Here is a 14,277-nt window from a genome sequence, read left to right on the forward strand (position 1 = left end):
ATTAGTTTTTATCTAGACTCGTAATTAATATCACATTTATACTTACTAATAATCAACCATCATATCAGTACTCATTTTTAGCGATGAGAAAAAATTTGCAATCCACCATCATTATTGACGAGAGCAATCCACCATTGTTATTGAAAAAATTTGCCCTCACAAATATATTACTAAACGATGAGAAAAATCGATGACTTATTTTTAATGAGGGGAAGCAGTTATTGTTAACAACTATTTGTGAAGACTTTCATACCCTCACAATTAATTATTTGCAAATTCCAATTAACGACATACTTTTTAGAGACAAATAATGCCGTTACTAAAATTTATTTGTGTGGGTTTTTGACCCCTCACAATTAGTTAGAAATAATAGTGACGACATTGAACTATCACTTAAAACGTTTTTGCAAGGGGTTAAGTGGCGTTGCTATTCTATAAATTTACGAGGGACTTTATCGTCACTATAAAGTTATTTATGACCAAATTTTTATGTCAGTGATAATATTTTATATAATATTTTAAATATTTTATTATTTATTTATTTATAATTTATTTATATCATTTTTTTTAAATTATCCTATTACAATAGTATGATGATTACTAAAAATTGATCCATCGAAACATAAAAATTCTTATAAGTTCAAACTTTAAAATATAAAATATACAAAGAAATCTTGAAATTAAACCATGACATAAAAATTTTGTTTTAAACTTAAACAACTAGAATTATGACAAGATCTCTATATTAGTTTTCCTCTAAGTCACCCTCCAAGTTGCTTTTGACCTCCATGTTAATGTTTAAGTTGTCCTTTTCATCTCTGCTAGTACCATCTTTAAAAAAAAAAAAAAAAAGAACATTAAACATGAGTTAAAATGAAACAATTAAAGTGAATTTGTATATGTATCAATGCTTCAATAAATAAGTACACATATTACTATATCAAATATAATCATATAATATATCATAAACAATAGTAATAACTTTTTTTTTTTTTAATTTAACAATAATAATAACTTAATTTGATTACTTAAACCACTATCAAAATTAAATATAAATTAAAATAATATAACAATTGTGAAAAATGTAAACCACAAATAATGGTTAGAGAGAGTGCAAGAGAGATAGAGAGAATTTATAGCATGTATTTCATTTATACTCGCACCCCATTCTCCATCCATCCATTTATCCACCATCTTTTTCCAAAAGGGTGTAGGAATGAAGGAATGATCATTCTTGTAACGATCTTCTTTCTTTGTGTACTTCTTAAAAATAGGATTTTTAATGTGAAACATCCAATCAAAATAGTGGTGTTTCACATACCACAAATGCCTTCTTCACTTCCTTGTCTGGTTGCATATGCTTAAAATGTTGAGCTATAAAACAAGCATATAGAGTTTCAAGCTCAGATCTTGGGTATTCAGTAAAATTCGTCCAAGCTCCATTCAGCTTTTAATGAAAAAGAATTGTAATCTCTCGAGTAGCATTTGGTGTGATGATTTTTCCTTTACTTTTACCTTCCCTTGCCTTGTCTACCTTTTTTTTTATAAGTCCTTGCCACGTTTACCTACTATTAGTTAGTATTAATAAAATGAAAGTATAATATAAATATGTAAATTTCCAATACAATTGTGTTAAAGACATGATCCACTAGTAAAAGATTGTTAGGTTCTAAGACTTTAAGAACTAATGTATTAGAACTTCAATTTGTATACGTTAACAAACCATGATCAAAACATTTAGTTTAAGTTTAGATTTGCTCAAAGTTTAAAATCAAGTTTGAAATCGAGTAATTGCAAAAAATTACTACTCAATTTCTGCAAGGCTCGATTGATCGAAAATTAGATTCAATCGATCGAAAGTCGCATATCAGCAAAAATCAACAAATGTAAAAAGGCCATAACTTATCCATTTGAAGCCCAAATGGCGAGCTGTTTTTTCCAGTATCTAAAGGACATTATAAGCTAACCCTAGAGAGGGTTTTCAGAGTTTTTTTTAGAGATTAGAGTGCATCTTGTGTCTCTTTTGTAGATTTAGGGTTTTGTACCCAAAAGCTCTCTAAGGTTTTTATTTGTGCTGTGTGTTGAGTCTCTTGTGAGATCTAGAGATATTTACCTTCATACACACTTAGAGTTATCAAGATCAAGATTTATGTCAAGAATTTGGTGATCATTTCAGTTGCTGCATAAAGAACATTCAAGAAGATCAAGATACACAAGTAGGAGAACTTGTGATTGCTGCAGATCAAGGAAAGAAGTAGTTCGTGAACTCGGAGCTATTATGGGGTCATGGTAATAAGTTTTTTACTCAAGGTAGCAATAGAATGCTAGTGGTCTAAGTTCTATTGTACAAATTTCAATTCTTTCATAGTGGATTTGCTTTTTACCGTGAGGATAACTAGGTTAAATCATCCCTAGGTTTTTTACCGATTTGGTTTTCCTGAGTCATCAGATCTTTGTGTTCTTTATATTTTCCGTTGCTTTACATTATATAATTGTTATTGTTTTAACCTAGATCTGAATAATAAACCTAAGTACTCACTTGGTTAATTAATTAGGTTAAACAATCTAGTTTACAAGGGTCTAAAACTTAACAAAGATGATACTAGACCTCATTTCCAATCCAACGATACTTATTGCTACAATCAACACACAAATAATTTATTTTCAAATCTTTATTTATTGAATATTTAAATGCATACTCAAGAAAATTTTCAACCCCATTAATATATTCTGTGCACGATCTAGCAGAATGATGCATCCAAAATTTATCAACTGACATTTTATCCACTCCATATAAAACATCATATTAATCATAACTAACAACAATAATGGTTGCTAAAACATATATAATTATGCACTCTACTAGCACAGTTAACATTGTTTCCAATAAACATAGACATCTTTTAGTGTTTTCAAATTTTCTTTTAGTATTTCAAATTTTTATTTTTTATTTATTTTTACAATCCCATCTAGGTGAGCTTGATGGGAGTGAGACGGTTGGCTTCATATTGTCACATCTTTTAATCTTACTTTTTTTTTCTTAATGAATAACTAATCATGCATAGGCTAATAAATAATAATATAAGAATATAAGAATTTCTCAAGAATTGCACCAACATTCATTCACAGCTAAATTAAGTATAATCAACCATGATTTGCATTAAGAAATAATAGTAATATTTTAACTACAATACATTCATACAGTAAAATTTCTACCACAAGTTAAAGGACTAAGATTTTAGAAAAAAAAGTTTCAAATAAATTGAAAGATCTCTAAAAATTAGACAAATAAAAATGGAATACAACTAAGACATATATTGAAATAAAATTAAACTTTACATTATTTTATTTTTACATTATCTCATATAATTATCAATCTCATATATATGAGATTTCAACCGCTTGATGATTTACCACAACATACTTTACTACTAGATTTAAAATTTATAATATTTTCTCATATAATAATAAACAAGGATGATGATAAAATATTTCCAAATGGGGTGTTAATTTTTATTGGAGTTGAAAAGTAAAATGAAAATGTAAAAAGTCTTTAGTACTCACCTGGGAAATCAAAAAAAGTTGTTTCTTTGAACTTGTCAGGCTCAAAGAAACAACTAAATCACCATTTAGATACTAGTAATGGTCAAATAGCCGGTCTTGGGCTTACAAGGGCATATATGAGAATAATTAACGAGTGACAAGCAAAAAAATTCATAACAATTTTACAATATTTTTAAAATAGCAAGTACTCTCTTGAGAACCTTTTCTTATACATCCAAGTCTTGTCCATCTGAATGTACAATAAGTTAATTTTTATTTTTATTTTTTGAGAAACTACAATAAGTTAAATTATATGTACATCATGCCACTGTAAATAAAATATAGTTAAAACTAACACTACAATTTTCATTATCACTTTTTTTTACTTCACATGCACATATGAAACAAAAATAAACGTACTCTCAATGTTAAAATTAACATCCTTATACCTCAGGAGCATTTTCTTAAATAATTTGAGAAATGAGGCAAAATGCTGGAAAGTTAAAAAAAAAAAAAAGGATAAAAGCCCATTTTGGCCTTAATAGACTGAAGAAGGTAATATTTAAGCCTGCCAATTAGCTTATACCCGCAATGCCAATTTAGAACACAAGAACCAATCTTTGGGTATAAGTGGAATGTCAAATTCAAACTACAAACTAAATAAAAAAGGCATTGCCTAAACAAGATCTAAGATTAGAACACAAGAATAAGGAATCTTTCTTAGTATCCTAATTAGCCTCAAGTGCTTCAAATATATATATATATATATATATATATATATATATATATATATATATATATATATATATATATACACACACACATATAAAGAATCAAAAACATAACCAAATGGGAAAGACTATATTATTACCTTCTCTAATCCCAAAATTAATGGTCTGCCAATAATGAAAGAAGAAAAAAGAATAAAATAACTCCCACGAACCCAGTTACACAAATAATGATCTAGTAATTTATAACTTATTGCTTACCTGGTCACATTCACTGACTACATCAAAACCCACAATGCCAAGCTCTAGATCTTCAAATAGCAATTTTTAAATAATTTCTTTTGGCCACTGAAATTAAACTTCCAAATTGACAAGCTGCAAAAGACATAGGTATTCAAATATTAGACTACAAAGAATCATATATTTAGCATTAATTATAAATATAATTGGTCAATTACATACGTATCCTCTTGTGGTTCCTAATATTTAAGGATACCATGTAACAAATAATAATGAGTTATAAGTTGACACTCCACTTACTCCTCCCAATAACATTTAAAATTGGAAGAGCCAGTCTTTGGTTTAGAACTAGAAAAACTTCTTACAACAAACAAATACATATATAACATATAGCTGGTTATTTTCTTTGGCTGGACTACCTAGTTGAACACTCGGAACTTAAATTAGTTTAAAAATGATGAAATAAGTGTCTAAAATTTCCATACCTGATCTAGTTGCTATGACTTATAAGTTATAAGACATAAGATTTGATTCTTTATTCAATTGGATGGTGGGACAGGGACAAACAAACCTTGACCTACCACATAGTCACATACCCTTATGGCCCCTAAGCCTAACCACGCAGACCACACGGTTCTGACCGGTCTATAACTATAATAATACAATGCCTAATCACACTAGAGCACAACACACTAATATTTTGGTACAATCAAGCATTACAATTACACCACATGCAGAAAGCATTAAGCAATAGACCTATAAAATTGCATTAAAGAGATTCAAATTGAGATTGACAGCTTTTTCAAATTCTCATAAAGAGTTTTTTAAAATTGATAATTAATATACGCTCTTAGAGCCTACATTAATTGGACCCTTATATGTTTTGGAACTTCTAGTAGAATTTTAATTTTAGTATGGTTTACCGTAATACTAGATATTGCAGTCCATAACACACCATCCCAATTCCTTTTTCGGGATAAGCACATTACTGATATAGAACTTGAAACTTGAATATAACCACAGTTCTTATTGATTAAGATGTATATTACCCTTCTAATAGTTCACAAGCACTAATACCCAAACAAATACTCGATACCCAAAAAGTGACATACGCAAACAAGAGAGAAATTTGAGCAGGCAAGGGGAAGAAACTTAAAGCAAAAATTCAGCAACAAGAGCCATAAACTAAGAAAGAGACAGAAAAGTAAAAGAAACAAAATCAGAGAGAAAAGTTAACATACCTATGGCTGTGGGTGAGAAGCTAACGTACGGTGAGTGACCAGCAGGGGTGGTGTGATGGTGGTGGTTATCGGAGGTGGGTGTGGGTCGCAGGATCGTGCTGAGTGTTTTTGGTTTTGGGGATAAGGATCGTGCGAGCGTTTTCAGGAGTCATTCTTTTTTTTGGGAGGCAAAATTTGGGAAAGTGGCGGGAGTCCTCCAAAAGTAAAACTCTTTTTTTTTTTTTTTTAAATTTAATTATTAGATAACCATTCTAGTTTCAGCCAAAGGATAAATAGTTAAATACTATTAAATAGTAAAAAAAAAAGATTGCAAAGCTTTTTAGGTAATCAATAAGACATAGTTACATATAAAATAAATAATAGTAAGAGACGGTGTTTTCACTTTGACGTCACTTTACAATCAGTAAAACATAAAATTTCAATTAATCAATATCAAAATATAGTTAATTCTTTTTTAAGGCATCGTAGATGGTCATTATCACAAGTGCGGTTCAATTAAGGTTCCTTAAATTTTTCTGATGTTTTGTACTTTTATTTTGATGTTGTTGTAATATACACTATACACAATAGCATGCATTAACATGTTATGTTATAATTTTTTTAGCAAAGATAATTTATAAGTTTAAAGTTTAAACTATAATAGTATTTATGGAACATCTCTATGCAACATGTAGATTAATTAATAAAATAAAATTGAAATAAATTAGATACAATTCACACATTTGAATAGTTTGCCAAAAATAGATAATTAAAAATATTAATTATCTTAAGTCACATGTTAAAAGAAAAATATATAATCACCACAGTGAGCAAAGAACAATATGTAATCCCCCACAATGAGCTAAATTGTATACAATAAATTAAAATTTTTAAATTTAAGGGCTCTTGGCATTTGATTTTGGGAGAACTCATTTCATAATAGGTCTACTATTAAACCTCACTGGCTAATGAAATCATGAAGGGAGTCTCTTTTTGTGTAATTGCTTAGCTCAATTCTCATTAATCAATGAATCACATCATTCACTACAGAATGATGGCATCTTGATGATGGCTAGGAGTCTCTCCAAAATGTGACTGCAACTTGGGAAATGTTGGGATTTTCATTCCATCTTAACGTCACTATTGGTTGTCACATGTTTTTCAAAACGGATTTCAAACTAAAACCATTTTTTCCTTTAAAATCAAAACCATGAATATCTTTACACATGTATCGTTCTTGGTGTAACATGTATCATTATTTGGATGTTCCATGAGTATTTTGCTCATTTTGTAGTTTTGATAGCATTTTGGTCAATTGGAGGTTCTGATTTTCAAAATTTTCATTTTAAAGGCAAGTTGCTAGTAGGTATCTGTTTGGACCACACATAGGAGTGACAAGGGGTTAGCTTAACATACTTTCTTTTAAGTTATGTTTTAAACCTTGTTTTTCACCAAAAGTCTTGATTTTCAAAAATTCTCTTTTAAAGGCAAGATAATAGTAGACATACCATTGGATCACACAGGGGAGTGACATGGAACTTTGGCCCAAAGTACCTCCTTTAAATCATGTATTAAATCCATTCTTTCACCAATCTCTTTTTAAATCCAAGATATGAGTAAGCGTCCCCTTGGATCACAAATGGTTGTGATAGGGAGAGTTAACCCAAACTACTTCCTTTAAAAAAAAGCATGTCAATTAAGGAAATGACATAGAATATGATTTCAAATAGAATATAATTGAGGAAAAAAAAATACATATGGTCAACTTTGACTAAGCTTTTTTTTTTTAACAAAAACACATACACAAGAGAGAAGAAAAGGGGTTCTAACACAAAAGTGTTGAGAATCCATAGTTGGCTTAAAATCATATGGGACTAAGGCTTTTGTCGTTGTATAGATATTTGGGTCATTTTGAAGCTTCTGATGAGACTTTTTGGAATTTTATGTGTATCTTTGTCATTTTAATGGTTTTAGGGATATTTCAATCTTTTTGAACTTTTCAATGTATTTTGCATGTTTTGGGGAGTATTTTGGAAAATTTTGAGGTTTTGAGGATATTTTGATCATATTAGGCATATCAAAGGTATTTGAATCATTTTAGTCATTCGTGTAGTATTGTAGTTACTTTGAAGGGTTAGTGTTATTGAGTAAAGTCAATTATTTAAAAGTTATTGAATGGTAAACCATTAAATGCCCACTTCAAATGGGTAATAAAATAGTGAATATCATTAAACCAATTTATCAAAAGATAAAACTTATGTACAATACATTAGGTGCACTATATTAGGTTCTCCAATTGAATTCAAATGTTTGGCTGCATTGAATTTAATTGTCATTGGAAAGGTCAAGACTATTTTTATTTTTATTTTTTTGTTAATGCCCCAAGGTTTTGAATTCAATTAGGAAAAAAAAAACCTAATGTACTACACTTAAAAAACTGTACCTAAAATTTAGCCTTTATTACATGGGCAAATTATTACCAAACATAAATTTATCTTGAATCTTTTGTAAAAAAATATTTTCAACTAGTCTATTATATTTATTAGAAAAAACATATTACTAAAAACATAGTAATCATTTAGTTTTATTTCGGTTTAATTTAACAAAATATTTCATTCTAGTCACTAAACCAATACACTTAACCCCCTTTGTTCCACTTTGACTCAAATTCCAATCAATTTTGGTTGTTTTAGCCATTTTTAATCAATTCGGTAGGTATGCATTTGAATTATTGTTTTTGTTTAAGTTATAGCTTCACATCTAATAATTTTACTTATTAATTTTTAAAAAACAAGATAAAATAAAAACTACAGTGAATAAATGTCTGGTAAATGTGTTATGAGAAGCATTAATTTATAATTTGATATTCTAATGATTAATTCGAAAAGCTAATCCTGGTCATTAAAATTATTTATTATTAGTGGGTGTATATTTTTAACCATCACAAATAATACACTTTTTGTGAGGAAATTCTATTGTCCTTAGAAAAAAGTATGGAGAGAAAAATTTCTCTCCAAAAGTTTTGATATTTTAATGATTATTTGCGAAGGCCAATCTTAGTTTTCACAAATAATTATTATTAGTGAGGGCATTTTATTAACCCTCACAAATAATATCCTTTTCATGAGGGATTTTCATTGCCCCCTCGCAAATAATTTGATGAACATTTTTATCTCCAAAAAAGTTTGTTTTTTAATGATTATTTGCGAAGGCCAATCTTGGTCCTCGAAAATAATATAGTATTAACGAGGGCATATTTTTAACCCACACAAACAATAAACTTTATACAAGAGATTTTTATTTTCTCTTAGAAATAATTTGGTGGGAACATTTCCTTCCAAAATTTTTGACATTTTAATGATTATTTGCGAAGGTCGGTCCTGGCCCTCGCAAATAATTTAGTTTTAGTGACAACATATTTTTAACCGTCACAAATAATACACTTTTTGTGATAGAACTTTAATTGTTCTTCGCAAATAATACGGAGGGAAAATTTCCCTCCAAAATATTGGCATTTGTGACGGCTGCAACACATGATTGCGATAGCTTTTTTTGTTGGTCACAAATATTTCACATTTGACTAAGTACTTGTGAGGGCTTTATTTTGCCATCAAAAATAGGATTTTTTGAGAGGGTTTTTTGGATCCGTCAAAAATTCTTCGTCGCTAAAAGACATTTTTCTTGTAGTAATGGATGATTCAATATTCACTTCACCTTATTATTCATATTGCTTTTAGAGTATTTTATATTGTAGTTAGCTTGTTTTATTTGCTAACTTATTTTTGATTTTGAACTTGAAACTTAGAAGTTGGAAAACTTTTTCCAATTGTGTTGATAGTTATTTTGGTACTTGATTTCTAATTAAATATTTTTTAAACTTTTTGGATATATTGTGTTAAAATTTAATTCTTAATTTTTTCATTAATATAGATGTGACGATGTAAGGTATACAAATTACATCACATTGATCATGCAAATTGTTTTCTTTTTTGTTTTGTTTTATTTTTATGTTTTTACTACTGTATTTTTTGTTATTTTCCCCCAAAAAAAATACTCCTATAATCTTAAGTATGATCTGCAATTTGATCCTACAGTTTACAGTTCCACTTACCTCTCACAAATTTACGTAAAATCCTGATATTGATGATAAGCTTGCTTCCAACCATTGTTTTAAAGTTTAGAAAATGTAGCAGTTTTCAATTTTTTGGCTGATGACGTCGCAAATAATTTAATTAATTATTTAAGAATATATATAAAAACTTAGATAGAATAATTTAATTAGAAATATTTTTTAGTTGTGACATTGCAATTCAATCAATCCACCATCGTTTAAAATAAATAAAAAGTTTAAAAACACACTCACAAACTACACGCCACTAAAGGCTAAAATAGGAATGATGGTGATGGCTTGGTGGAAGGTGTGGGGTTGAATCATCAGGGTTAGATTAGAACTTAGAAGAGGCCAAAAAGGGTAATGGGATGAAAGTATTTTTCTCGTTTTGAAAGAGGTGAGGCCCTCCCACCGTTAAACAGGTCATCACAGACAACAAAACAAATTAAATAACGTTATTATGCGATGATGACATGTTTGATTAGTTTAATTGCCAATTTGCCACATAGGGCCTTTTTTAGATATCTATCTATAGAGAGAGTGGATCTTCTAATTGCACTATCAGACTCACACATAGCAATTATTTCACTCCTTACGAATCAAAATGATGATAAAAGATTGATTGATGAATACCATTAATTCACAGTTTGGTTGGTGATTTTCATTTATCAGTAGTCTGATCAATCCAAACGATTACAGTGTTTAGAATTTGGTTTATTTGTTTTCTTTTTAACAATTTATACAATAAACAAAACAAAATTTATGTACAGTATCTTAAGTATTGTTCCTTAAGTTTTTGTCTCAAAATTCAGCTATGTAACTATTCAACTAAAAAATTTACTTCTATTGTATGAGAAAAAAGACATATGATAGAATGTTAAGAGGAAAACCTAAGAAATAGCACATAAGTACCGTGCTTAAGTCTTGCACTACCAGACTCACACATAGCAATTATTTCACTCCTTACAAATCAAAATGATGATAAAAGATTGATTGATGAATCCCATTAATTCACAGTTTGGTTAGTGATTTTCATTTATCAGTCGTCTGATCAATCCAAACGATTACGGCGTTTGGAATTTGGTTTATTTGTTTTCTTTTTAACAATTTAAACAATAAATGAAACAAAATTTATTTACAGTATCTTAAGTGTTGTTGCTTAGGTTCCTGTCTCAAAATTCAGCCATGTAGCTACTTAACTAAAAAATTCATTTTTATTGTATGAGAAAAAAGACATATGATAGAATTTTAAGAGGAAAATCTAAGAAATAGCACATAAGTACTGTGCTTAAGGCTTGTCCTAGTAAATATCCCCTTTTAAGGGAAAGAGGTCATACCACTTGACTTAACTACAAATTCTTGGCAAATTTGTATATTTTTTTTATATATTTAAGTTTCAACTTGTGATTGGTGTATCGTGGTAGTTTCATGTATAAGCAATGTAATTTTGCTTCATTTTCATTGTAAAACACAAATTAAAGTAAAATATTTTTCGGGTGTTTTGTGTGACATGTAAAATGTTTTTCAAGTTTTGTGTAACATGTAAAATTTTTCAAGTATTAATCACTAAAATTTGATGATGCCGAAGGTTTTGTGATATAACCACCGTCACCTATGACTCTGGCAACCAAACTACTCACCACCAGACCATTGGACCATTACACTAAATGCCAAACCAACTAGGTTAATGATTTAGCCACTAGATGGGGGGGGGGGTGGAAGAGTCACTATGTTTTTGTAAAATGTTTTACTAAATTTTTAGAGTTAAAACAATTTACAATATGTTACAAAGGATTTTATGATATGAAAATATTTTTAGGTTTAAACAAATTTTATAATGAAACTAATATAATAAAATGTTAAAAATATTTTTTGTAAAACATTTTATAATGAAACAAATTAAGCCCACAATTGGATGTTGACATTCAAATATGTTGTAAAATTCGGGATGGATTTGGGTATACTCTTAGATGGACAAAGGGAAAATATAGCGTTATTCCCATGCACTTACACATGGACAAATGCGCTCCAATCATATACATATACAGAAAACGAAGATAGGATTTGTATATAGATCGAACAGTGCAGTCACCCGTGCAATTAACAACCTTTCAGCAAAGCAAGAACACACCGCATGACTTTTGTGGTGCATTTTGACATATGTGGAGTTCTGAGTGGATGGTTGATGAAACCATCAAGGTCGGTTGGTGGGGCCAGGATAATGAGGTACCATGATAGGTGGGGTGAAGATGAGGAGTACCATAGAGTTTCCCATTGGATCAGTCATGAGCTTCTTGCAGGGTGTAAGTTGTAAATGACAGTTGACACAAACACAAGCAGTCACAACCAAAAAGTTTTTCTCCCACTCACTAGCCTATCACGTTAATCACGCAACTTCATGTTCACTTCTTCTTCGGCCCCCTCTCTCTCTCTCTCTCTCTCTCTCTCTCTCCCTCTAACAAAATACTAATTATTATATACAGATAAGATGGAAAATTTGACTGTAAATAGTACGTTAATTGCTTTGTACCATACTACTTGGATTTAATTTAAAAGGAAAGCGCATATTAGGTTATTACAAAAAAATTTATCACATTTTTTTTTTTTTACTTCTCACAGTCTATCGCATTAGTATTGTGAAAAATTAGTGATACAAAAATTATTATATTCACTCTTTGTACATATATAAAGCAAGTGTTGAAAGGATTGTTATGCTTTTGAGGAGTTTGTGTGTATGAGAGAGAGAGAGAGAGAGAGAGAGAGAGAGAGAGAGATGTTATATAACATATTTAAGCACCAGCAAGAAGATAAAATTAACTGGGCAAGAATGGGAACCTAGCAAGCAAACAAGTTAGGGGGGTTGGTATATCTACAATATATGGCCTCTTTAACTTCAACAAACCTAGAAATGTTGGATATATAAGATGTCCAGAACGAATATAGCGGCTAATAGCAAAAAATGGTCTCATGAAAGGAAGCCTGGCAGATGTAAATTACATCATGTAATAGCTCACTGTATTGAATGTCACTTTCTGAAATGATGTAGGCAAAAGAAAAGGCAGAGAGAGAGAGAGAGAGAGAGAGAGAGGTTGGCCTTGTTACAGGCTGTGATCACTCAGTTACAGTCTACAGGCAATATATAGTGGTGAGAGACTGGAAGTGGTAGAGCTCTCCGAAGAGAGAGAGATAGATTATCTTTGTACAAGAAAGAATAGCGCACTAATAATAACTTTTTTGGCATTTAAGGAAAAGAAGAAGAAATGGGGTAAAAGTTAATTAGGGGAACAAGCTAGAAATCCATCTATTTACGTGATAATGGTAATTATTCCAAGAAGAAGTAGAAGAAGAATTCGTATTAGTGGAGGACCAAAAAACCTAATCATTCATATGAAAGTTAAGTTACATGCTTCTACATATAGGCCAAAACAATGTGGTGTTTAATAATTGAAACAATTTCATGCACATATATCCTCTTTTAATAAGAGATACAGAGGGAGCTTAATGCTAATCTTTTTCAAGATTGAGGGGTCCAGTTTTTTCACAGAAATAGTGAAAGTGAAGAATAAAGATGGCAAAAGCAGCAAAGAAAAAGCAAAGCTTTTCTCTCTCACAGGTCACAAAACAGAATCACAATGAGAGATGATATTCTCAATGGCAATTAGCACGGAGGGAGAGGCTCACTCTCCAAGACTCTAAAAAGCTAAACACAAAACATTTATTTATTTATTTTTGCTATACATACCTAAAAGAAAAGAAAAACGAACCCTGAGCTTTAGATGCCACATTTCTCTCTTTTTCTTACTCTCTCATTCATTCAAATGTTGACAGTCTTTCATTCAATACGCTTTCAAACCACCACTTTTTCAGACACTACCAAATCACACCACACTGCCCCTAATTATTATGGGGGGCCCTACAGAAATAGAGAGAGGGGCAAACACTATAGGCCAAGCTAAACACTGAGAGCCTAGGAAGAGGCTGAGAATCAGCTAAGGCCTTTCCCAGCCACTGCTACTGTGCTTGTTTCATTTATCGACATAGTTCTGTAGCTGAGCAACCTGAAACTCAGACCTTGATAGTTGAAAGAGATAAGAGAGGGACAAACCGAGACAGTGAGAGTTCGGATACAAACTGAACATAAAACAAATCAAAGATATGCCATTAAGGCACATATAATAACAGTCCCAATTCCACCATGTAGATTCCAAAGTGATTTTTTGAGGAGAGTAGAGCATTAACAACGACGCTTCAACAAAGTATTGAGGTAGAACATCAAAACCTTTGAAAATCTGTGCCAAATAACAGATTCCATTTTTCAAATCAAACTTCATAAATATAATGATCAGCCCTGCACAGACATATTTGTATCTATTTAACTAGTAATTTGCTACCGTAGTCGGCAATATTGGTCCTGCATTTACATGCAAAAGAAATG

General features: G+C 30.4%; 1 long non-coding RNA gene across 1 annotated transcript; it reads right to left on the bottom strand.

Moving 5' to 3' along the window:
- Positions 1-607: 607 nt before the first annotated feature.
- On the bottom strand, positions 608-5,947 carry LOC142626482 (uncharacterized). The gene is made up of 3 exons (XR_012842512.1): positions 5,753-5,947; positions 4,533-4,646; positions 608-831 (listed from the first exon to the last, which is right to left on the bottom strand). It is a non-coding gene; the product is annotated as an uncharacterized LOC142626482 (long non-coding RNA).
- Between the last annotated feature and the right edge of the window lie 8,330 nt (positions 5,948-14,277).

Source organism: Castanea sativa, chromosome 2, assembly GCF_040712315.1.
Source record: "Castanea sativa cultivar Marrone di Chiusa Pesio chromosome 2, ASM4071231v1".
In the NCBI taxonomy this organism is placed as follows: domain Eukaryota; kingdom Viridiplantae; phylum Streptophyta; class Magnoliopsida; order Fagales; family Fagaceae; genus Castanea; species Castanea sativa.